We start from the raw sequence: 25,299 nt of genomic DNA, 5'->3' as shown, positions 1-25,299 counted from the left end.
GGTGCAGGCACCCCCGGCGATCGGGCTCCCAGCCGCCACCCCCGGCCCGCCCCCCTGGCTTCTGGGAGCCCCATCGCCGGGGGTGCAGGCACCCCCCGCGATCGGGCTCCCAGCCGCCACCCCCGGCCCGCCCCCCTGGCTTCTGGGAGCCCCATCGCCGGGGGTGCAGGCACCCCCCGCGATCGGGCTCCCAGCCGCCACCCCCGGCCCGCCCCCCTGGCTTCTGGGAGCCCCATCGCCGGGGGTGCAGGCACCCCCCGCGATCGGGCTCCCAGCCGCCACCCCCGGCCCGCCCCCCTGGCTTCTGGGAGCCCCATCGCCGGGGGTGCAGGCACCCCCCGCGATCGGGCTCCCAGCCGCCACCCCCGGCCCGCCCCCCTGGCTTCTGGGAGCCCCATCGCCGGGGGTGCAGGCACCCCCCGCGATCGGGCTCCCAGCCGCCACCCCCGGCCCGCCCCCCTGGCTTCTGGGAGCCCCATCGCCGGGGGTGCAGGCACCCCCCGCGATCGGGCTCCCAGCCGCCACCCCCGGCCCGCCCCCCTGGCTTCTGGGAGCCCCATCGCCGGGGGTGCAGGCACCCCCCGCGATCGGGCTCCCAGCCGCCACCCCCGGCCCGCCCCCCTGGCTTCTGGGAGCCCCATCGCCGGGGGTGCAGGCACCCCCCGCGATCGGGCTCCCAGCCGCCACCCCCGGCCCGCCCCCCTGGCTTCTGGGAGCCCCATCGCCGGGGGTGCAGGCACCCCCCGCGATCGGGCTCCCAGCCGCCACCCCCGGCCCGCCCCCCTGGCTTCTGGGAGCCTTGTGGACCCCCAGCCTCTTTCTCATATTCTGAGTAATATCATCTCCCCATCGGAAAATTTTCAACCCCTTCTCAGACGATTGTACACCCCCAGTGTGCACACCCTCAGAGGGAGTAACCCCCTCTTTATTAGGAGTCACATCAGCCTCTTCCTCCCTTAATATTCAGAACAGTATCCCACCGTTGTTTCTACTTCCAGTGAAACTGATTGTCATATCCTCCTCTCCCAAGCAGAAGTTGGAAACTCTGTCACGGGGGGTGTACACCGTTGTGATATAGAAATTAACATCGTCCTCTCCCGGGTTTACATCAGGAGCAAGTCTATTAATCATTAATATTAATAATTATATTAATATTAATAATAATTATTGATATTAATGATCACAATAAAGAGAGTAAAAATGAATACTGGTTTAAAAGGTTAACCATTTGTATTCATAATTATTAGTAATATCACTATTAATAATAATATTATGATATTAGCAATTAATGTGACTTAAATCAATACCCAGTGATGCTGGGAATACAATAATGATTAGTATTAGGAACTAATAATATTATTTGATGGCATTAATATTAATAATTAATTGAAAGCAGGCATAATCATGTATTGAAAATCATTATCCATAATTAATAATGGTATCTTATGAATTTTTAGTATCATTGATAATTATTAAAATCGATCATTGATGATTAATAATCATATTATTATTCCTCATTCCACAGGAAGTGTAAACCTACTTGTGATGCTGTTCTTAATAACCAGGGTCGGAAAGCAGGACTTTAGTTTTAATATCGCAGTAGGTGTACACTCAGCACGTGACACTGATCCTAATATGAACGGGGGTAGAGTATCACATGACTCCAATTATAGCAATGGATGGATAGCTACGTGGTAATATTGCTCCTAATATTCCCGGAAGAAGCCTTTGCTATTTGTCCGAATATGGCACTGAGGGGACAGTTTCTCTGAGATATAGTTCCTAGTATACGGAGTTGGAGAGGATGATAATAATTCACAGGATGTGTGCTCCCGCCCAGTGATATTGTAATTACTATCCTGGGAGGGAGAGGATGATATTGCACTCTGTACAGCAGGAGGCGTACACCCAGTCTGGGATATTGTTCTTAATATCCATGGAGGGGACAGGCTGATATTACTCGCAATGTGGCACAGGCTGGACATTCACCCTGTTTCATCCTGCTCAATATTCCAAGGCCGAGAGACAGATATTAATCTCAGTATCACAGACACTGGACAACCACTTGTGATACTCTTCCAAATATCCAGATCAGGTTGCCAGGAGTCACCCCCGGACGGCCCCCCTGACTTCTGGGAGCCCCATCGCGAGGGGGTCAGGCACCCCCCGCGATCGGGCTCCCAGCCGCCAACCCAGGCCGGCCCCCCTGGCTTCTGGGAGCCCCATCGCCGGGGGGTCAGGCACGCCCCCCGATCGGGCTCCCAGCCGCCATCCCCGGCCCGCCCCCCTGGCATCTGGGAGCCCCATCGCCGGGGGGTCAGGCACCCCCCGCGATCGGGCTCCCAGCCGCCACCCCCGGCCCGCCCCCCTGGCTTCTGGGAGCCCCATCGCCGGGGGGTCAGGCACGCCCCCCGATCGGGCTCCCAGCCGCCACCCCCGGCCCGCCCCCCTGGCTTCTGGGAGCCCCATCGCCGGGGGTGCAGGCACGCCCCCCGATCGGGCTCCCAGCCGCCACCCCCGGCCCGCCCCCCGGGCTTCTGGGAGCCCCATCGCCGGGGGTGCAGGCACCCCCCGCGATCGGGCTCCCAGCCGCCACCCCCGGCCCGCCCCCCGGGCTTCTGGGAGCCCCATCGCCGGGGGTGCAGGCACCCCCCGCGATCGGGCTCCCAGCCGCCACCCCCGGCCCGCCCCCCGGGCTTCTGGGAGCCCCATCGCCGGGGGTGCAGGCACCCCCCGCGATCGGGCTCCCAGCCGCCACCCCCGGCCCGCCCCCCGGGCTTCTGGGAGCCCCATCGCCGGGGGTGCAGGCACCCCCCGCGATCGGGCTCCCAGCCGCCACCCCCGGCCCGCCCCCCGGGCTTCTGGGAGCCCCATCGCCGGGGGTGCAGGCACCCCCCGCGATCGGGCTCCCAGCCGCCACCCCCGGCCCGCCCCCCGGGCTTCTGGGAGCCCCATCGCCGGGGGTGCAGGCACCCCCCGCGATCGGGCTCCCAGCCGCCACCCCCGGCCCGCCCCCCGGGCTTCTGGGAGCCCCATCGCCGGGGGTGCAGGCACCCCCCGCGATCGGGCTCCCAGCCGCCACCCCCGGCCCGCCCCCCGGGCTTCTGGGAGCCCCATCGCCGGGGGTGCAGGCACCCCCCGCGATCGGGCTCCCAGCCGCCACCCCCGGCCCGCCCCCCGGGCTTCTGGGAGCCCCATCGCCGGGGGTGCAGGCACCCCCCGCGATCGGGCTCCCAGCCGCCACCCCCGGCCCGCCCCCCGGGCTTCTGGGAGCCCCATCGCCGGGGGTGCAGGCACCCCCCGCGATCGGGCTCCCAGCCGCCACCCCCGGCCCGCCCCCCGGGCTTCTGGGAGCCCCATCGCCGGGGGTGCAGGCACCCCCCGCGATCGGGCTCCCAGCCGCCACCCCCGGCCCGCCCCCCGGGCTTCTGGGAGCCCCATCGCCGGGGGTGCAGGCACCCCCCGCGATCGGGCTCCCAGCCGCCACCCCCGGCCCGCCCCCCGGGCTTCTGGGAGCCCCATCGCCGGGGGTGCAGGCACCCCCCGCGATCGGGCTCCCAGCCGCCACCCCCGGCCCGCCCCCCGGGCTTCTGGGAGCCCCATCGCCGGGGGTGCAGGCACCCCCCGCGATCGGGCTCCCAGCCGCCACCCCCGGCCCGCCCCCCGGGCTTCTGGGAGCCCCATCGCCGGGGGTGCAGGCACCCCCCGCGATCGGGCTCCCAGCCGCCACCCCCGGCCCGCCCCCCGGGCTTCTGGGAGCCCCATCGCCGGGGGTGCAGGCACCCCCCGCGATCGGGCTCCCAGCCGCCACCCCCGGCCCGCCCCCCGGGCTTCTGGGAGCCCCATCGCCGGGGGTGCAGGCACCCCCCGCGATCGGGCTCCCAGCCGCCACCCCCGGCCCGCCCCCCGGGCTTCTGGGAGCCCCATCGCCGGGGGTGCAGGCACCCCCCGCGATCGGGCTCCCAGCCGCCACCCCCGGCCCGCCCCCCGGGCTTCTGGGAGCCCCATCGCCGGGGGTGCAGGCACCCCCCGCGATCGGGCTCCCAGCCGCCACCCCCGGCCCGCCCCCCGGGCTTCTGGGAGCCCCATCGCCGGGGGTGCAGGCACCCCCCGCGATCGGGCTCCCAGCCGCCACCCCCGGCCCGCCCCCCGGGCTTCTGGGAGCCCCATCGCCGGGGGTGCAGGCACCCCCCGCGATCGGGCTCCCAGCCGCCACCCCCGGCCCGCCCCCCGGGCTTCTGGGAGCCCCATCGCCGGGGGTGCAGGCACCCCCCGCGATCGGGCTCCCAGCCGCCACCCCCGGCCCGCCCCCCGGGCTTCTGGGAGCCCCATCGCCGGGGGTGCAGGCACCCCCCGCGATCGGGCTCCCAGCCGCCACCCCCGGCCCGCCCCCCGGGCTTCTGGGAGCCCCATCGCCGGGGGTGCAGGCACCCCCCGCGATCGGGCTCCCAGCCGCCACCCCCGGCCCGCCCCCCGGGCTTCTGGGAGCCCCATCGCCGGGGGTGCAGGCACCCCCCGCGATCGGGCTCCCAGCCGCCACCCCCGGCCCGCCCCCCGGGCTTCTGGGAGCCCCATCGCCGGGGGTGCAGGCACCCCCCGCGATCGGGCTCCCAGCCGCCACCCCCGGCCCGCCCCCCGGGCTTCTGGGAGCCCCATCGCCGGGGGTGCAGGCACCCCCCGCGATCGGGCTCCCAGCCGCCACCCCCGGCCCGCCCCCCGGGCTTCTGGGAGCCCCATCGCCGGGGGTGCAGGCACCCCCCGCGATCGGGCTCCCAGCCGCCACCCCCGGCCCGCCCCCCGGGCTTCTGGGAGCCCCATCGCCGGGGGTGCAGGCACCCCCCGCGATCGGGCTCCCAGCCGCCACCCCCGGCCCGCCCCCCGGGCTTCTGGGAGCCCCATCGCCGGGGGTGCAGGCACCCCCCGCGATCGGGCTCCCAGCCGCCACCCCCGGCCCGCCCCCCGGGCTTCTGGGAGCCCCATCGCCGGGGGTGCAGGCACCCCCCGCGATCGGGCTCCCAGCCGCCACCCCCGGCCCGCCCCCCGGGCTTCTGGGAGCCCCATCGCCGGGGGTGCAGGCACCCCCCGCGATCGGGCTCCCAGCCGCCACCCCCGGCCCGCCCCCCGGGCTTCTGGGAGCCCCATCGCCGGGGGTGCAGGCACCCCCCGCGATCGGGCTCCCAGCCGCCACCCCCGGCCCGCCCCCCGGGCTTCTGGGAGCCCCATCGCCGGGGGTGCAGGCACCCCCCGCGATCGGGCTCCCAGCCGCCACCCCCGGCCCGCCCCCCGGGCTTCTGGGAGCCCCATCGCCGGGGGTGCAGGCACCCCCCGCGATCGGGCTCCCAGCCGCCACCCCCGGCCCGCCCCCCGGGCTTCTGGGAGCCCCATCGCCGGGGGTGCAGGCACCCCCCGCGATCGGGCTCCCAGCCGCCACCCCCGGCCCGCCCCCCGGGCTTCTGGGAGCCCCATCGCCGGGGGTGCAGGCACCCCCCGCGATCGGGCTCCCAGCCGCCACCCCCGGCCCGCCCCCCGGGCTTCTGGGAGCCCCATCGCCGGGGGTGCAGGCACCCCCCGCGATCGGGCTCCCAGCCGCCACCCCCGGCCCGCCCCCCGGGCTTCTGGGAGCCCCATCGCCGGGGGTGCAGGCACCCCCCGCGATCGGGCTCCCAGCCGCCACCCCCGGCCCGCCCCCCGGGCTTCTGGGAGCCCCATCGCCGGGGGTGCAGGCACCCCCCGCGATCGGGCTCCCAGCCGCCACCCCCGGCCCGCCCCCCGGGCTTCTGGGAGCCTTGTGGACCCCCAGCCTCTTTCTCATATTCTGAGTAATATCATCTCCCCATCGGAAAATTTTCAACCCCTTCTCAGACGATTGTACACCCCCAGTGTGCACACCCTCAGAGGGAGTAACCCCCTCTTTATTAGGAGTCACATCAGCCTCTTCCTCCCTTAATATTCAGAACAGTATCCCACCGTTGTTTCTACTTCCAGTGAAACTGATTGTCATATCCTCCTCTCCCAAGCAGAAGTTGGAAACTCTGTCACGGGGGGTGTACACCGTTGTGATATAGAAATTAACATCGTCCTCTCCCGGGTTTACATCAGGAGCAAGTCTATTAATCATTAATATTAATAATTATATTAATATTAATAATAATTATTGATATTAATGATCACAATAAAGAGAGTAAAAATGAATACTGGTTTAAAAGGTTAACCATTTGTATTCATAATTATTAGTAATATCACTATTAATAATAATATTATGATATTAGCAATTAATGTGACTTAAATCAATACCCAGTGATGCTGGGAATACAATAATGATTAGTATTAGGAACTAATAATATTATTTGATGGCATTAATATTAATAATTAATTGAAAGCAGACATAATCATGTATTGAAAATCATTATCCATAATTAATAATGGTATCTTATGAATTTTTAGTATCATTGATAATGATTAAAATCGATCATTGATGATTAATAATCATATTATTATTCCTCATTCCACAGGAAGTGTAAACCTACTTGTGATGCTGTTCTTAATAACCAGGGTCGGAAAGCAGGACTTTAGTTTTAATATCGCAGTAGGTGTACACTCAGCACGTGACACTGATCCTAATATGAACGGGGGTAGAGTATCACATGACTCCAATTATAGCAATGGATGGATAGCTACGTGGTAATATTGCTCCTAATATTCCCGGAAGAAGCCTTTGCTATTTGTCCGAATATGGCACTGAGGGGACAGTTTCTCTGAGATATAGTTCCTAGTATACGGAGTTGGAGAGGATGATAATAATTCACAGGATGTGTGCTCCCGCCCAGTGATATTGTAATTACTATCCTGGGAGGGAGAGGATGATATTGCACTCTGTACAGCAGGAGGCGTACACCCAGTCTGGGATATTGTTCTTAATATCCATGGAGGGGACAGGCTGATATTACTCGCAATGTGGCACAGGGTGGACATTCACCCTGTTTCATCCTGCTCAATATTCCAAGGCCGAGAGACAGATATTAATCTCAGTATCACAGACACTGGACAACCACTTGTGATACTCTTCCAAATATCCAGATCAGGTTGCCAGGAGTCACCCCCGGACGGCCCCCCTGACTTCTGGGAGCCCCATCGCGAGGGGGTCAGGCACCCCCCGCGATCGGGCTCCCAGCCGCCAACCCAGGCCGGCCCCCCCGGCTTCTGGGAGCCCCATCGCCGGGGGGTCAGGCACGCCCCCCGATCGGGCTCCCAGCCGCCATCCCCGGCCCGCCCCCCTGGCATCTGGGAGCCCCATCGCCGGGGGGTCAGGCACCCCCCGCGATCGGGCTCCCAGCCGCCACCCCCGGCCCGCCCCCCTGGCTTCTGGGAGCCCCATCGCCGGGGGGTCAGGCACGCCCCCCGATCGGGCTCCCAGCCGCCACCCCCGGCCCGCCCCCCTGGCTTCTGGGAGCCCCATCGCCGGGGGTGCAGGCACGCCCCCCGATCGGGCTCCCAGCCGCCACCCCCGGCCCGCCCCCCTGGCTTCTGGGAGCCCCATCGCCGGGGGTGCAGGCACCCCCCGCGATCGGGCTCCCAGCCGCCACCCCCGGCCCGCCCCCCTGGCTTCTGGGAGCCCCATCGCCGGGGGTGCAGGCACCCCCCGCGATCGGGCTCCCAGCCGCCACCCCCGGCCCGCCCCCTGGCTTCTGGGAGCCCCATCGCCGGGGGTGCAGGCACCCCCCGCGATCGGGCTCCCAGCCGCCACCCCCGGCCCGCCCCCCGGGCTTCTGGGAGCCCCGTCGCCGGGGGTGCAGGCACCCCCCGCGATCGGGCTCCCAGCCGCCACCCCCGGCCCGCCCCCCGGGCTTCTGGGAGCCCCTTCGCCGGGGGTGCAGGCACCCCCCGCGATCGGGCTCCCAGCCGCCACCCCCGGCCCGCCCCCCGGGCTTCTGGGAGCCCCATCGCCGGGGGTGCAGGCACCCCCCGCGATCGGGCTCCCAGCCGCCACCCCCGGCCCGCCCCCCGGGCTTCTGGGAGCCCCATCGCCGGGGGTGCAGGCACCCCCCGCGATCGGGCTCCCAGCCGCCACCCCCGGCCCGCCCCCCGGGCTTCTGGGAGCCCCATCGCCGGGGGTGCAGGCACCCCCCGCGATCGGGCTCCCAGCCGCCACCCCCGGCCCGCCCCCCGGGCTTCTGGGAGCCCCATCGCCGGGGGTGCAGGCACCCCCCGCGATCGGGCTCCCAGCCGCCACCCCCGGCCCGCCCCCCGGGCTTCTGGGAGCCCCATCGCCGGGGGTGCAGGCACCCCCCGCGATCGGGCTCCCAGCCGCCACCCCCGGCCCGCCCCCCTGGCTTCTGGGAGCCCCATCGCCGGGGGTGCAGGCACCCCCCGCGATCGGGCTCCCAGCCGCCACCCCCGGCCCGCCCCCCTGGCTTCTGGGAGCCTTGTGGACCCCCAGCCTCTTTCTCATATTCTGAGTAATATCATCTCCCCATCGGAAAATTTTCAACCCCTTCTCAGACGATTGTACACCCCCAGTGTGCACACCCTCAGAGGGAGTAACCCCCTCTTTATTAGGAGTCACATCAGCCTCTTCCTCCCTTAATATTCAGAACAGTATCCCACCGTTGTTTCTACTTCCAGTGAAACTGATTGTCATATCCTCCTCTCCCAAGCAGAAGTTGGAAACTCTGTCACGGGGCGTGTACACCGTTGTGATATAGAAATTAACATCGTCCTCTCCCGGGTTTACATCAGGAGCAAGTCTATTAATCATTAATATTAATAATTATATTAATATTAATAATAATTATTGATATTAATGATCACAATAAAGAGAGTAAAAATGAATACTGGTTTAAAAGGTTAACCATTTGTATTCATAATTATTAGTAATATCACTATTAATAATAATATTATGATATTAGCAATTAATGTGACTTAAATCAATACCCAGTGATGCTGGGAATACAATAATGATTAGTATTAGGAACTAATAATATTATTTGATGGCATTAATATTAATAATTAATTGAAAGCAGGCATAATCATGTATTGAAAATCATTATCCATAATTAATAATGGTATCTTATGAATTTTTAGTATCATTGATAATTATTAAAATCGATCATTGATGATTAATAATCATATTATTATTCCTCATTCCACAGGAAGTGTAAACCTACTTGTGATGCTGTTCTTAATAACCAGGGTCGGAAAGCAGGACTTTAGTTTTAATATCGCAGTAGGTGTACACTCAGCACGTGACACTGATCCTAATATGAACGGGGGTAGAGTATCACATGACTCCAATTATAGCAATGGATGGATAGCTACGTGGTAATATTGCTCCTAATATTCCCGGAAGAAGCCTTTGCTATTTGTCCGAATATGGCACTGAGGGGACAGTTTCTCTGAGATATAGTTCCTAGTATACGGAGTTGGAGAGGATGATAATAATTCACAGGATGTGTGCTCCCGCCCAGTGATATTGTAATTACTATCCTGGGAGGGAGAGGATGATATTGCACTCTGTACAGCAGGAGGCGTACACCCAGTCTGGGATATTGTTCTTAATATCCATGGAGGGGACAGGCTGATATTACTCGCAATGTGGCACAGGCTGGACATTCACCCTGTTTCATCCTGCTCAATATTCCAAGGCCGAGAGACAGATATTAATCTCAGTATCACAGACACTGGACAACCACTTGTGATACTCTTCCAAATATCCAGATCAGGTTGCCAGGAGTCACCCCCGGACGGCCCCCCTGACTTCTGGGAGCCCCATCGCGAGGGGGTCAGGCACCCCCCGCGATCGGGCTCCCAGCCGCCAACCCAGGCCGGCCCCCCCGGCTTCTGGGAGCCCCATCGCCGGGGGGTCAGGCACGCCCCCCGATCGGGCTCCCAGCCGCCATCCCCGGCCCGCCCCCCTGGCATCTGGGAGCCCCATCGCCGGGGGGTCAGGCACCCCCCGCGATCGGGCTCCCAGCCGCCACCCCCGGCCCGCCCCCCTGGCTTCTGGGAGCCCCATCGCCGGGGGGTCAGGCACGCCCCCCGATCGGGCTCCCAGCCGCCACCCCCGGCCCGCCCCCCTGGCTTCTGGGAGCCCCATCGCCGGGGGTGCAGGCACGCCCCCCGATCGGGCTCCCAGCCGCCACCCCCGGCCCGCCCCCCTGGCTTCTGGGAGCCCCATCGCCGGGGGTGCAGGCACCCCCCGCGATCGGGCTCCCAGCCGCCACCCCCGGCCCGCCCCCCTGGCTTCTGGGAGCCCCATCGCCGGGGGTGCAGGCACCCCCCGCGATCGGGCTCCCAGCCGCCACCCCCGGCCCGCCCCCCTGGCTTCTGGGAGCCCCATCGCCGGGGGTGCAGGCACCCCCCGCGATCGGGCTCCCAGCCGCCACCCCCGGCCCGCCCCCCTGGCTTCTGGGAGCCCCATCGCCGGGGGTGCAGGCACCCCCCGCGATCGGGCTCCCAGCCGCCACCCCCGGCCCGCCCCCCTGGCTTCTGGGAGCCCCATCGCCGGGGGTGCAGGCACCCCCCGCGATCGGGCTCCCAGCCGCCACCCCCGGCCCGCCCCCCTGGCTTCTGGGAGCCCCATCGCCGGGGGTGCAGGCACCCCCCGCGATCGGGCTCCCAGCCGCCACCCCCGGCCCGCCCCCCTGGCTTCTGGGAGCCCCATCGCCGGGGGTGCAGGCACCCCCCGCGATCGGGCTCCCAGCCGCCACCCCCGGCCCGCCCCCCTGGCTTCTGGGAGCCCCATCGCCGGGGGTGCAGGCACCCCCCGCGATCGGGCTCCCAGCCGCCACCCCCGGCCCGCCCCCCTGGCTTCTGGGAGCCCCATCGCCGGGGGTGCAGGCACCCCCCGCGATCGGGCTCCCAGCCGCCACCCCCGGCCCGCCCCCCTGGCTTCTGGGAGCCCCATCGCCGGGGGTGCAGGCACCCCCCGCGATCGGGCTCCCAGCCGCCACCCCCGGCCCGCCCCCCTGGCTTCTGGGAGCCCCATCGCCGGGGGTGCAGGCACCCCCCGCGATCGGGCTCCCAGCCGCCACCCCCGGCCCGCCCCCCTGGCTTCTGGGAGCCCCATCGCCGGGGGTGCAGGCACCCCCCGCGATCGGGCTCCCAGCCGCCACCCCCGGCCCGCCCCCCTGGCTTCTGGGAGCCCCATCGCCGGGGGTGCAGGCACCCCCCGCGATCGGGCTCCCAGCCGCCACCCCCGGCCCGCCCCCCTGGCTTCTGGGAGCCCCATCGCCGGGGGTGCAGGCACCCCCCGCGATCGGGCTCCCAGCCGCCACCCCCGGCCCGCCCCCCTGGCTTCTGGGAGCCCCATCGCCGGGGGTGCAGGCACCCCCCGCGATCGGGCTCCCAGCCGCCACCCCCGGCCCGCCCCCCTGGCTTCTGGGAGCCCCATCGCCGGGGGTGCAGGCACCCCCCGCGATCGGGCTCCCAGCCGCCACCCCCGGCCCGCCCCCCTGGCTTCTGGGAGCCCCATCGCCGGGGGTGCAGGCACCCCCCGCGATCGGGCTCCCAGCCGCCACCCCCGGCCCGCCCCCCTGGCTTCTGGGAGCCCCATCGCCGGGGGTGCAGGCACCCCCCGCGATCGGGCTCCCAGCCGCCACCCCCGGCCCGCCCCCCTGGCTTCTGGGAGCCCCATCGCCGGGGGTGCAGGCACCCCCCGCGATCGGGCTCCCAGCCGCCACCCCCGGCCCGCCCCCCTGGCTTCTGGGAGCCCCATCGCCGGGGGTGCAGGCACCCCCCGCGATCGGGCTCCCAGCCGCCACCCCCGGCCCGCCCCCCTGGCTTCTGGGAGCCCCATCGCCGGGGGTGCAGGCACCCCCCGCGATCGGGCTCCCAGCCGCCACCCCCGGCCCGCCCCCCTGGCTTCTGGGAGCCCCATCGCCGGGGGTGCAGGCACCCCCCGCGATCGGGCTCCCAGCCGCCACCCCCGGCCCGCCCCCCTGGCTTCTGGGAGCCCCATCGCCGGGGGTGCAGGCACCCCCCGCGATCGGGCTCCCAGCCGCCACCCCCGGCCCGCCCCCCTGGCTTCTGGGAGCCCCATCGCCGGGGGTGCAGGCACCCCCCGCGATCGGGCTCCCAGCCGCCACCCCCGGCCCGCCCCCCTGGCTTCTGGGAGCCCCATCGCCGGGGGTGCAGGCACCCCCCGCGATCGGGCTCCCAGCCGCCACCCCCGGCCCGCCCCCCTGGCTTCTGGGAGCCCCATCGCCGGGGGTGCAGGCACCCCCCGCGATCGGGCTCCCAGCCGCCACCCCCGGCCCGCCCCCCTGGCTTCTGGGAGCCCCATCGCCGGGGGTGCAGGCACCCCCCGCGATCGGGCTCCCAGCCGCCACCCCCGGCCCGCCCCCCTGGCTTCTGGGAGCCCCATCGCCGGGGGTGCAGGCACCCCCCGCGATCGGGCTCCCAGCCGCCACCCCCGGCCCGCCCCCCTGGCTTCTGGGAGCCCCATCGCCGGGGGTGCAGGCACCCCCCGCGATCGGGCTCCCAGCCGCCACCCCCGGCCCGCCCCCCTGGCTTCTGGGAGCCCCATCGCCGGGGGTGCAGGCACCCCCCGCGATCGGGCTCCCAGCCGCCACCCCCGGCCCGCCCCCCTGGCTTCTGGGAGCCCCATCGCCGGGGGTGCAGGCACCCCCCGCGATCGGGCTCCCAGCCGCCACCCCCGGCCCGCCCCCCTGGCTTCTGGGAGCCCCATCGCCGGGGGTGCAGGCACCCCCCGCGATCGGGCTCCCAGCCGCCACCCCCGGCCCGCCCCCCTGGCTTCTGGGAGCCCCATCGCCGGGGGTGCAGGCACCCCCCGCGATCGGGCTCCCAGCCGCCACCCCCGGCCCGCCCCCCTGGCTTCTGGGAGCCCCATCGCCGGGGGTGCAGGCACCCCCCGCGATCGGGCTCCCAGCCGCCACCCCCGGCCCGCCCCCCTGGCTTCTGGGAGCCCCATCGCCGGGGGTGCAGGCACCCCCCGCGATCGGGCTCCCAGCCGCCACCCCCGGCCCGCCCCCCTGGCTTCTGGGAGCCCCATCGCCGGGGGTGCAGGCACCCCCCGCGATCGGGCTCCCAGCCGCCACCCCCGGCCCGCCCCCCTGGCTTCTGGGAGCCCCATCGCCGGGGGTGCAGGCACCCCCCGCGATCGGGCTCCCAGCCGCCACCCCCGGCCCGCCCCCCTGGCTTCTGGGAGCCCCATCGCCGGGGGTGCAGGCACCCCCCGCGATCGGGCTCCCAGCCGCCACCCCCGGCCCGCCCCCCTGGCTTCTGGGAGCCCCATCGCCGGGGGTGCAGGCACCCCCCGCGATCGGGCTCCCAGCCGCCACCCCCGGCCCGCCCCCCTGGCTTCTGGGAGCCCCATCGCCGGGGGTGCAGGCACCCCCCGCGATCGGGCTCCCAGCCGCCACCCCCGGCCCGCCCCCCTGGCTTCTGGGAGCCCCATCGCCGGGGGTGCAGGCACCCCCCGCGATCGGGCTCCCAGCCGCCACCCCCGGCCCGCCCCCCTGGCTTCTGGGAGCCCCATCGCCGGGGGTGCAGGCACCCCCCGCGATCGGGCTCCCAGCCGCCACCCCCGGCCCGCCCCCCTGGCTTCTGGGAGCCCCATCGCCGGGGGTGCAGGCACCCCCCGCGATCGGGCTCCCAGCCGCCACCCCCGGCCCGCCCCCCTGGCTTCTGGGAGCCCCATCGCCGGGGGTGCAGGCACCCCCCGCGATCGGGCTCCCAGCCGCCACCCCCGGCCCGCCCCCCTGGCTTCTGGGAGCCCCATCGCCGGGGGTGCAGGCACCCCCCGCGATCGGGCTCCCAGCCGCCACCCCCGGCCCGCCCCCCTGGCTTCTGGGAGCCCCATCGCCGGGGGTGCAGGCACCCCCCGCGATCGGGCTCCCAGCCGCCACCCCCGGCCCGCCCCCCTGGCTTCTGGGAGCCCCATCGCCGGGGGTGCAGGCACCCCCCGCGATCGGGCTCCCAGCCGCCACCCCCGGCCCGCCCCCCTGGCTTCTGGGAGCCCCATCGCCGGGGGTGCAGGCACCCCCCGCGATCGGGCTCCCAGCCGCCACCCCCGGCCCGCCCCCCTGGCTTCTGGGAGCCCCATCGCCGGGGGTGCAGGCACCCCCCGCGATCGGGCTCCCAGCCGCCACCCCCGGCCCGCCCCCCTGGCTTCTGGGAGCCCCATCGCCGGGGGTGCAGGCACCCCCCGCGATCGGGCTCCCAGCCGCCACCCCCGGCCCGCCCCCCTGGCTTCTGGGAGCCCCATCGCCGGGGGTGCAGGCACCCCCCGCGATCGGGCTCCCAGCCGCCACCCCCGGCCCGCCCCCCGGGCTTCTGGGAGCCCCATCGCCGGGGGTGCAGGCACCCCCCGCGATCGGGCTCCCAGCCGCCACCCCCGGCCCGCCCCCCGGGCTTCTGGGAGCCCCATCGCCGGGGGTGCAGGCACCCCCCGCGATCGGGCTCCCAGCCGCCACCCCCGGCCCGCCCCCCGGGCTTCTGGGAGCCCCATCGCCGGGGGTGCAGGCACCCCCCGCGATCGGGCTCCCAGCCGCCACCCCCGGCCCGCCCCCCGGGCTTCTGGGAGCCCCATCGCCGGGGGTGCAGGCACCCCCCGCGATCGGGCTCCCAGCCGCCACCCCCGGCCCGCCCCCCGGGCTTCTGGGAGCCCCATCGCCGGGGGTGCAGGCACCCCCCGCGATCGGGCTCCCAGCCGCCACCCCCGGCCCGCCCCCCGGGCTTCTGGGAGCCCCATCGCCGGGGGTGCAGGCACCCCCCGCGATCGGGCTCCCAGCCGCCACCCCCGGCCCGCCCCCCGGGCTTCTGGGAGCCCCATCGCCGGGGGTGCAGGCACCCCCCGCGATCGGGCTCCCAGCCGCCACCCCCGGCCCGCCCCCCGGGCTTCTGGGAGCCCCATCGCCGGGGGTGCAGGCACCCCCCGCGATCGGGCTCCCAGCCGCCACCCCCGGCCCGCCCCCCGGGCTTCTGGGAGCCCCATCGCCGGGGGTGCAGGCACCCCCCGCGATCGGGCTCCCAGCCGCCACCCCCGGCCCGCCCCCCGGGCTTCTGGGAGCCCCATCGCCGGGGGTGCAGGCACCCCCCGCGATCGGGCTCCCAGCCGCCACCCCCGGCCCGCCCCCCGGGCTTCTGGGAGCCCCATCGCCGGGGGTGCAGGCACCCCCCGCGATCGGGCTCCCAGCCGCCACCCCCGGCCCGCCCCCCGGGCTTCTGGGAGCCTTGTGGACCCCCAGCCTCTTTCTCATATTCTGAGTAATATCATCTCCCCATCGGAAAATTTTCAACCCCTTCTCAGACGATTGTACACCCCCAGTGTGCACACCCTCAGAGGGAGTAACCCCCTCTTTATTAGGAGTCACATCAGCCTCTTCCTCCCTTAATATTCAGAACAGTATCCCACCGTTGTTTCTACTTCCAGTGAAACTGATTGTCATATCCTCCTCTCCCAAGCAGAAGTTGGAAACTCTGTCACGGGGGGTGTACACCGTTGTGATATAGAAATTAACATCGTCCTCTCCCGGGTTTACATCAGGAGCAAGTCTATTAATCATTAATATTAATAATTATATTAATATTAATAATAATTATTGATATTAATGATCACAATAAAGAGAGTAAAAATGAATACTGGTTTAAAAGGTTAACCATTTGTATTCATAATTATTAGTAATATCACTATTAATAATAATATTATGATATTAGCAATTAATGTGACTTAAATCAATACCCAGTGATGCTGGGAATACAATAATGATTAGTATTAGGAACTAATAATATTATTTGATGGCATTAATATTAATAATTAATTGAAAGCAGACATAATCATGTATTGAAAATCATTATCCATAATTAATAATGGTATCTTATGAATTTTTAGTATCATTGATAATGATTAAAATCGATCATTGATGATTAATAATCATATTATTATTCCTCATTCCACAGGAAGTGTAAACCTACTTGTGATGCTGTTCTTAATAACCAGGGTCGGAAAGCAGGACTTTAGTTTTAATATCGCAGTAGGTGTACACTCAGCACGTGACACTGATCCTAATATGAACGGGGGTAGAGTATCACATGACTCCAATTATAGCAATGGATGGATAGCTACGTGGTAATATTGCTCCTAATATTCCCGGAAGAAGCCTTTGCTATTTGTCCGAATATGGCACTGAGGGGACAGTTTCTCTGAGATATAGTTCCTAGTATACGGAGTTGGAGAGGATGATAATAATTCACAGGATGTGTGCTCCCGCCCAGTGATATTGTAATTACTATCCTGGGAGGGAGAGGATGATATTGCACTCTGTACAGCAGGAGGCGTACACCCAGTCTGGGATATTGTTCTTAATATCCATGGAGGGGACAGGCTGATATTACTCGCAATGTGGCACAGGGTGGACATTCACCCTGTTTCATCCTGCTCAATATTCCAAGGCCGAGAGACAGATATTAATCTCAGTATCACAGACACTGGACAACCACTTGTGATACTCTTCCAAATATCCAGATCAGGTTGCCAGGAGTCACCCCCGGACGGCCCCCCTGACTTCTGGGAGCCCCATCGCGAGGGGGTCAGGCACCCCCCGCGATCGGGCTCCCAGCCGCCAACCCAGGCCGGCCCCCCCGGCTTCTGGGAGCCCCATCGCCGGGGGGTCAGGCACGCCCCCCGATCGGGCTCCCAGCCGCCATCCCCGGCCCGCCCCCCTGGCATCTGGGAGCCCCATCGCCGGGGGGTCAGGCACCCCCCGCGATCGGGCTCCCAGCCGCCACCCCCGGCCCGCCCCCCTGGCTTCTGGGAGCCCCATCGCCGGGGGGTCAGGCACGCCCCCCGATCGGGCTCCCAGCCGCCACCCCCGGCCCGCCCCCCTGGCTTCTGGGAGCCCCATCGCCGGGGGTGCAGGCACGCCCCCCGATCGGGCTCCCAGCCGCCACCCCCGGCCCGCCCCCCTGGCTTCTGGGAGCCCCATCGCCGGGGGTGCAGGCACCCCCCGCGATCGGGCTCCCAGCCGCCACCCCCGGCCCGCCCCCCTGGCTTCTGGGAGCCCCATCGCCGGGGGTGCAGGCACCCCCCGCGATCGGGCTCCCAGCCGCCACCCCCGGCCCGCCCCCCTGGCTTCTGGGAGCCCCATCGCCGGGGGTGCAGGCACCCCCCGCGATCGGGCTCCCAGCCGCCACCCCCGGCCCGCCCCCCGGGCTTCTGGGAGCCCCGTCGCCGGGGGTGCAGGCACCCCCCGCGATCGGGCTCCCAGCCGCCACCCCCGGCCCGCCCCCCGGGCTTCTGGGAGCCCCTTCGCCGGGGGTGCAGGCACCCCCCGCGATCGGGCTCCCAGCCGCCACCCCCGGCCCGCCCCCCGGGCTTCTGGGAGCCCCATCGCCGGGGGTGCAGGCACCCCCCGCGATCGGGCTCCCAGCCGCCACCCCCGGCCCGCCCCCCGGGCTTCTGGGAGCCCCATCGCCGGGGGTGCAGGCACCCCCCGCGATCGGGCTCCCAGCCGCCACCCCCGGCCCGCCCCCCGGGCTTCTGGGAGCCCCATCGCCGGGGGTGCAGGCACCCCCCGCGATCGGGCTCCCAGCCGCCACCCCCGGCCCGCCCCCCGGGCTTCTGGGAGCCCCATCGCCGGGGGTGCAGGCACCCCCCGCGATCGGGCTCCCAGCCGCCACCCCCGGCCCGCCCCCCGGGCTTCTGGGAGCCCCATCGCCGGGGGTGCAGGCACCCCCCGCGATCGGGCTCCCAGCCGCCATCCCCGGCCCGCCCCCCTGGCTTCTGGGAGCCCCATCGCCGGGGGTGCAGGCACCCCCCGCGATCGGGCTCCCAGCCGCCACCCCCGGCCCGCCCCCCTGGCTTCTGGGAGCCTTGTGGACCCCCAGCCTCTTTCTCATATTCTGAGTAATATCATCTCCCCATCGGAAAATTTTCAACCCCTTCTCAGACGATTGTACACCCCCAGTGTGCACACCCTCAGAGGGAGTAACCCCCTCTTTATTAGGAGTCACATCAGCCTCTTCCTCCCTTAATATTCAGAACAGTATCCCACCGTTGTTTCTACTTCCAGTGAAACTGATTGTCATATCCTCCTCTCCCAAGCAGAAGTTGGAAACTCTGTCACGGGGCGTGTACACCGTTGTGATATAGAAATTAACATCGTCCTCTCCCGGGTTTACATCAGGAGCAAGTCTATTAATCATTAATATTAATAATTATATTAATATTAATAATAATTATTGATATTAATGATCACAATAAAGAGAGTAAAAATGAATACTGGTTTAAAAGGTTAACCATTTGTATTCATAATTATTAGTAATATCACTATTAATAATAATATTATGATATTAGCAATTAATGTGACTTAAATCAATACCCAGTGATGCTGGGAATACAATAATGATTAGTATTAGGAACTAATAATATTATTTGATGGCATTAATATTAATAATTAATTGAAAGCAGGCATAATCATGTATTGAAAATCATTATCCATAATTAATAATGGTATCTTATGAATTTTTAGTATCATTGATAATTATTAAAATCGATCATTGATGATTAATAATCATATTATTATTCCTCATTCCACAGGAAGTGTAAACCTACTTGTGATGCTGTTCTTAATAACCAGGGTCGGAAAGCAGGACTTTAGTTTTAATATCGCAGTAGGTGTACACTCAGCACGTGACACTGATCCTAATATGAACGGGGGTAGAGTATCACATGACTCCAATTATAGCAATGGATGGATAGCTACGTGGTAATATTGCTCCTAATATTCCCGGAAGAAGCCTTTGCTATTTGTCCGAATATGGCACTGAGGGGACAGTTTCTCTGAGATATAGTTCCTAGTATACGGAGTTGGAGAGGATGATAATAATTCACAGGATGTGTGCTCCCGCCCAGTGATATTGTAATTACTATCCTGGGAGGGAGAGGATGATATTGCACTCTGTACAGCAGGAGGCGTACACCCAGTCTGGGATATTGTTCTTAATATCCATGGAGGGGACAGGCTGATATTACTCGCAATGTGGCACAGGCTGGACATTCACCCTGTTTCATCCTGCTCAATATTCCAAGGCCGAGAGACAGATATTAATCTCAGTATCACAGACACTGGACAACCACTTGTGATACTCTTCCAAATATCCAGATCAGGTTGCCAGGAGTCACCCCCGGACGGCCCCCCTGACTTCTGGGAGCCCCATCGCGAGGGGGTCAGGCACCCCCCGCGATCGGGCTCCCAGCCGCCAACCCAGGCCGGCCCCCCCGGCTTCTGGGAGCCCCATCGCCGGGGGGTCAGGCACGCCCCCCGATCGGGCTCCCAGCCGCCATCCCCGGCCCGCCCCCCTGGCATCTGGGAGCCCCATCGCCGGGGGGTCAGGCACCCCCCGCGATCGGGCTCCCAGCCGCCACCCCCGGCCCGCCCCCCTGGCTTCTGGGAGCCCCATCGCCGGGGGGTCAGGCACGCCCCCCGATCGGGCTCCCAGCCGCCACCCCCGGCCCGCCCCCCTGGCTTCTGGGAGCCCCATCGCCGGGGGTGCAGGCACGCCCCCCGATCGGGCTCCCAGCCGCCACCCCCGGCCCGCCCCCCTGGCTTCTGGGAGCCCCATCGCCGGGGGTGCAGGCACCCCCCGCGATCGGGCTCCCAGCCGCCACCCCCGGCCCGCCCCCCTGGCTTCTGGGAGCCCCATCGCCGGGGGTGCAGGCACCCCCCGCGATCGGGCTCCCAGCCGCCACCCCCGGCCCGCCCCCCTGGCTTCTGGGAGCCCCATCGCCGGGGGTGCAGGCACCCCCCGCGATCGGGCTCCCAGCCGCCACCCCCGGCCCGCCCCCCTGGCTTCTGGGAGCCCCATCGCCGGGGGTGCAGGCACCCCCCGCGATCGGGCTCCCAGCCGCCACCCCCGGCCCGCCCCCCTGGCTTCTGGGAGCCCCATCGCCGGGGGTGCAGGCACCCCCCGCGATCGGGCTCCCAGCCGCCACCCCCGGCCCGCCCCCCTGGCTTCTGGGAGCCCCATCGCCGGGGGTGCAGGCACCCCCCGCGATCGGGCTCCCAGCCGCCACCCCCGGCCCGCCCCCCTGGCTTCTGGGAGCCCCATCGCCGGGGGTGCAGGCACCCCCCGCGATCGGGCTCCCAGCCGCCACCCCCGGCCCGCCCCCCTGGCTTCTGGGAGCCCCATCGCCGGGGGTGCAGGCACCCCCCGCGATCGGGCTCCCAGCCGCCACCCCCGGCCCGCCCCCCTGGCTTCTGGGAGCCCCATCGCCGGGGGTGCAGGCACCCCCCGCGATCGGGCTCCCAGCCGCCACCCCCGGCCCGCCCCCCTGGCTTCTGGGAGCCCCATCGCCGGGGGTGCAGGCACCCCCCGCGATCGGGCTCCCAGCCGCCACCCCCGGCCCGCCCCCCTGGCTTCTGGGAGCCCCATCGCCGGGGGTGCAGGCACCCCCCGCGATCGGGCTCCCAGCCGCCACCCCCGGCCCGCCCCCCTGGCTTCTGGGAGCCCCATCGCCGGGGGTGCAGGCACCCCCCGCGATCGGGCTCCCAGCCGCCACCCCCGGCCCGCCCCCCTGGCTTCTGGGAGCCCCATCGCCGGGGGTGCAGGCACCCCCCGCGATCGGGCTCCCAGCCGCCACCCCCGGCCCGCCCCCCTGGCTTCTGGGAGCCCCATCGCCGGGGGTGCAGGCACCCCCCGCGATCGGGCTCCCAGCCGCCACCCCCGGCCCGCCCCCCTGGCTTCTGGGAGCCCCATCGCCGGGGGTGCAGGCACCCCCCGCGATCGGGCTCCCAGCCGCCACCCCCGGCCCGCCCCCCTGGCTTCTGGGAGCCCCATCGCCGGGGGTGCAGGCACCCCCCGCGATCGGGCTCCCAGCCGCCACCCCCGGCCCGCCCCCCTGGCTTCTGGGAGCCCCATCGCCGGGGGTGCAGGCACCCCCCGCGATCGGGCTCCCAGCCGCCACCCCCGGCCCGCCCCCCTGGCTTCTGGGAGCCCCATCGCCGGGGGTGCAGGCACCCCCCGCGATCGGGCTCCCAGCCGCCACCCCCGGCCCGCCCCCCTGGCTTCTGGGAGCCCCATCGCCGGGGGTGCAGGCACCCCCCGCGATCGGGCTCCCAGCCGCCACCCCCGGCCCGCCCCCCTGGCTTCTGGGAGCCCCATCGCCGGGGGTGCAGGCACCCCCCGCGATCGGGCTCCCAGCCGCCACCCCCGGCCCGCCCCCCTGGCTTCTGGGAGCCCCATCGCCGGGGGTGCAGGCACCCCCCGCGATCGGGCTCCCAGCCGCCACCCCCGGCCCGCCCCCCTGGCTTCTGGGAGCCCCATCGCCGGGGGTGCAGGCACCCCCCGCGATCGGGCTCCCAGCCGCCACCCCCGGCCCGCCCCCCTGGCTTCTGGGAGCCCCATCGCCGGGGGTGCAGGCACCCCCCGCGATCGGGCTCCCAGCCGCCACCCCCGGCCCGCCCCCCTGGCTTCTGGGAGCCCCATCGCCGGGGGTGCAGGCACCCCCCGCGATCGGGCTCCCAGCCGCCACCCCCGGCCCGCCCCCCTGGCTTCTGGGAGCCCCATCGCCGGGGGTGCAGGCACCCCCCGCGATCGGGCTCCCAGCCGCCACCCCCGGCCCGCCCCCCTGGCTTCTGGGAGCCCCATCGCCGGGGGTGCAGGCACCCCCCGCGATCGGGCTCCCAGCCGCCACCCCCGGCCCGCCCCCCTGGCTTCTGGGAGCCCCATCGCCGGGGGTGCAGGCACCCCCCGCGATCGGGCTCCCAGCCGCCACCCCCGGCCCGCCCCCCTGGCTTCTGGGAGCCCCATCGCCGGGGGTGCAGGCACCCCCCGCGATCGGGCTCCCAGCCGCCACCCCCGGCCCGCCCCCCTGGCTTCTGGGAGCCCCATCGCCGGGGGTGCAGGCACCCCCCGCGATCGGGCTCCCAGCCGCCACCCCCGGCCCGCCCCCCTGGCTTCTGGGAGCCCCATCGCCGGGGGTGCAGGCACCCCCCGCGATCGGGCTCCCAGCCGCCACCCCCGGCCCGCCCCCCTGGCTTCTGGGAGCCCCATCGCCGGGGGTGCAGGCACCCCCCGCGATCGGGCTCCCAGCCGCCACCCCCGGCCCGCCCCCCTGGCTTCTGGGAGCCCCATCGCCGGGGGTGCAGGCACCCCCCGCGATCGGGCTCCCAGCCGCCACCCCCGGCCCGCCCCCCTGGCTTCTGGGAGCCCCATCGCCGGGGGTGCAGGCACCCCCCGCGATCGGGCTCCCAGCCGCCACCCCCGGCCCGCCCCCCTGGCTTCTGGGAGCCCCATCGCCGGGGGTGCAGGCACCCCCCGCGATCGGGCTCCCAGCCGCCACCCCCGGCCCGCCCCCCTGGCTTCTGGGAGCCCCATCGCCGGGGGTGCAGGCACCCCCCGCGATCGGGCTCCCAGCCGCCACCCCCGGCCCGCCCCCCTGGCTTCTGGGAGCCCCATCGCCGGGGGTGCAGGCACCCCCCGCGATCGGGCTCCCAGCCGCCACCCCCGGCCCGCCCCCCTGGCTTCTGGGAGCCCCATCGCCGGGGGTGCAGGCACCCCCCGCGATCGGGCTCCCAGCCGCCACCCCCGGCCCGCCCCCCTGGCTTCTGGGAGCCCCATCGCCGGGGGTGCAGGCACCCCCCGCGATCGGGCTCCCAGCCGCCACCCCCGGCCCGCCCCCCTGGCTTCTGGGAGCCCCATCGCCGGGGGTGCAGGCACCCCCCGCGATCGGGCTCCCAGCCGCCACCCCCGGCCCGCCCCCCTGGCTTCTGGGAGCCCCATCGCCGGGGGTGCAGGCACCCCCCGCGATCGGGCTCCCAGCCGCCACCCCCGGCCCGCCCCCCTGGCTTCTGGGAGCCCCATCGCCGGGGGTGCAGGCACCCCCCGCGATCGGGCTCCCAGCCGCCACCCCCGGCCCGCCCCCCTGGCTTCTGGGAGCCCCATCGCCGGGGGTGCAGGCACCCCCCGCGATCGGGCTCCCAGCCGCCACCCCCGGCCCGCCCCCCTGGCTTCTGGGAGCCCCATCGCCGGGGGTGCAGGCACCCCCCGCGATCGGGCTCCCAGCCGCCACCCCCGGCCCGCCCCCCTGGCTTCTGGGAGCCCCATCGCCGGGGGTGCAGGCACCCCCCGCGATCGGGCTCCCAGCCGCCACCCCCGGCCCGCCCCCCTGGCTTCTGGGAGCCCCATCGCCGGGGGTGCAGGCACCCCCCGCGATCGGGCTCCCAGCCGCCACCCCCGGCCCGCCCCCCTGGCTTCTGGGAGCCCCATCGCCGGGGGTGCAGGCACCCCCCGCGATCGGGCTCCCAGCCGCCACCCCCGGCCCGCCCCCCTGGCTTCTGGGAGCCCCATCGCCGGGGGTGCAGGCACCCCCCGCGATCGGGCTCCCAGCCGCCACCCCCGGCCCGCCCCCCTGGCTTCTGGGAGCCCCATCGCCGGGGGTGCAGGCACCCCCCGCGATCGGGCTCCCAGCCGCCACCCCCGGCCCGCCCCCCTGGCTTCTGGGAGCCCCATCGCCGGGGGTGCAGGCACCCCCCGCGATCGGGCTCCCAGCCGCCACCCCCGGCCCGCCCCCCTGGCTTCTGGGAGCCCCATCGCCGGGGGTGCAGGCACCCCCCGCGATCGGGCTCCCAGCCGCCACCCCCGGCCCGCCCCCCTGGCTTCTGGGAGCCCCATCGCCGGGGGTGCAGGCACCCCCCGCGATCGGGCTCCCAGCCGCCACCCCCGGCCCGCCCCCCTGGCTTCTGGGAGCCCCATCGCCGGGGGTGCAGGCACCCCCCGCGATCGGGCTCCCAGCCGCCACCCCCGGCCCGCCCCCCTGGCTTCTGGGAGCCCCATCGCCGGGGGTGCAGGCACCCCCCGCGATCGGGCTCCCAGCCGCCACCCCCGGCCCGCCCCCCTGGCTTCTGGGAGCCCCATCGCCGGGGGTGCAGGCACCCCCCGCGATCGGGCTCCCAGCCGCCACCCCCGGCCCGCCCCCCTGGCTTCTGGGAGCCCCATCGCCGGGGGTGCAGGCACCCCCCGCGATCGGGCTCCCAGCCGCCACCCCCGGCCCGCCCCCCTGGCTTCTGGGAGCCCCATCGCCGGGGGTGCAGGCACCCCCCGCGATCGGGCTCCCAGCCGCCACCCCCGGCCCGCCCCCCTGGCTTCTGGGAGCCCCATCGCCGGGGGTGCAGGCACCCCCCGCGATCGGGCTCCCAGCCGCCACCCCCGGCCCGCCCCCCTGGCTTCTGGGAGCCCCATCGCCGGGGGTGCAGGCACCCCCCGCGATCGGGCTCCCAGCCGCCACCCCCGGCCCGCCCCCCTGGCTTCTGGGAGCCCCATCGCCGGGGGTGCAGGCACCCCCCGCGATCGGGCTCCCAGCCGCCACCCCCGGCCCGCCCCCCTGGCTTCTGGGAGCCCCATCGCCGGGGGTGCAGGCACCCCCCGCGATCGGGCTCCCAGCCGCCACCCCCGGCCCGCCCCCCTGGCTTCTGGGAGCCCCATCGCCGGGGGTGCAGGCACCCCCCGCGATCGGGCTCCCAGCCGCCACCCCCGGCCCGCCCCCCTGGCTTCTGGGAGCCCCATCGCCGGGGGTGCAGGCACCCCCCGCGATCGGGCTCCCAGCCGCCACCCCCGGCCCGCCCCCCTGGCTTCTGGGAGCCCCATCGCCGGGGGTGCAGGCACCCCCCGCGATCGGGCTCCCAGCCGCCACCCCCGGCCCGCCCCCCTGGCTTCTGGGAGCCCCATCGCCGGGGGTGCAGGCACCCCCCGCGATCGGGCTCCCAGCCGCCACCCCCGGCCCGCCCCCCTGGCTTCTGGGAGCCCCATCGCCGGGGGTGCAGGCACCCCCCGCGATCGGGCTCCCAGCCGCCACCCCCGGCCCGCCCCCCTGGCTTCTGGGAGCCCCATCGCCGGGGGTGCAGGCACCCCCCGCGATCGGGCTCCCAGCCGCCACCCCCGGCCCGCCCCCCTGGCTTCTGGGAGCCCCATCGCCGGGGGTGCAGGCACCCCCCGCGATCGGGCTCCCAGCCGCCACCCCCGGCCCGCCCCCCTGGCTTCTGGGAGCCCCATCGCCGGGGGTGCAGGCACCCCCCGCGATCGGGCTCCCAGCCGCCACCCCCGGCCCGCCCCCCTGGCTTCTGGGAGCCCCATCGCCGGGGGTGCAGGCACCCCCCGCGATCGGGCTCCCAGCCGCCACCCCCGGCCCGCCCCCCTGGCTTCTGGGAGCCCCATCGCCGGGGGTGCAGGCACCCCCCGCGATCGGGCTCCCAGCCGCCACCCCCGGCCCGCCCCCCTGGCTTCTGGGAGCCTTGTGGACCCCCAGCCTCTTTCTCATATTCTGAGTAATATCATCTCCCCATC

Source organism: Macaca mulatta, chromosome 6 (genome assembly GCF_049350105.2).
Source record: "Macaca mulatta isolate MMU2019108-1 chromosome 6, T2T-MMU8v2.0, whole genome shotgun sequence".
In the NCBI taxonomy this organism is placed as follows: Eukaryota; Metazoa; Chordata; class Mammalia; order Primates; family Cercopithecidae; genus Macaca; species Macaca mulatta.
The sequence above is the reverse complement of the archived record's forward strand: the minus strand, read 5'-3'. Positions refer to the sequence as shown.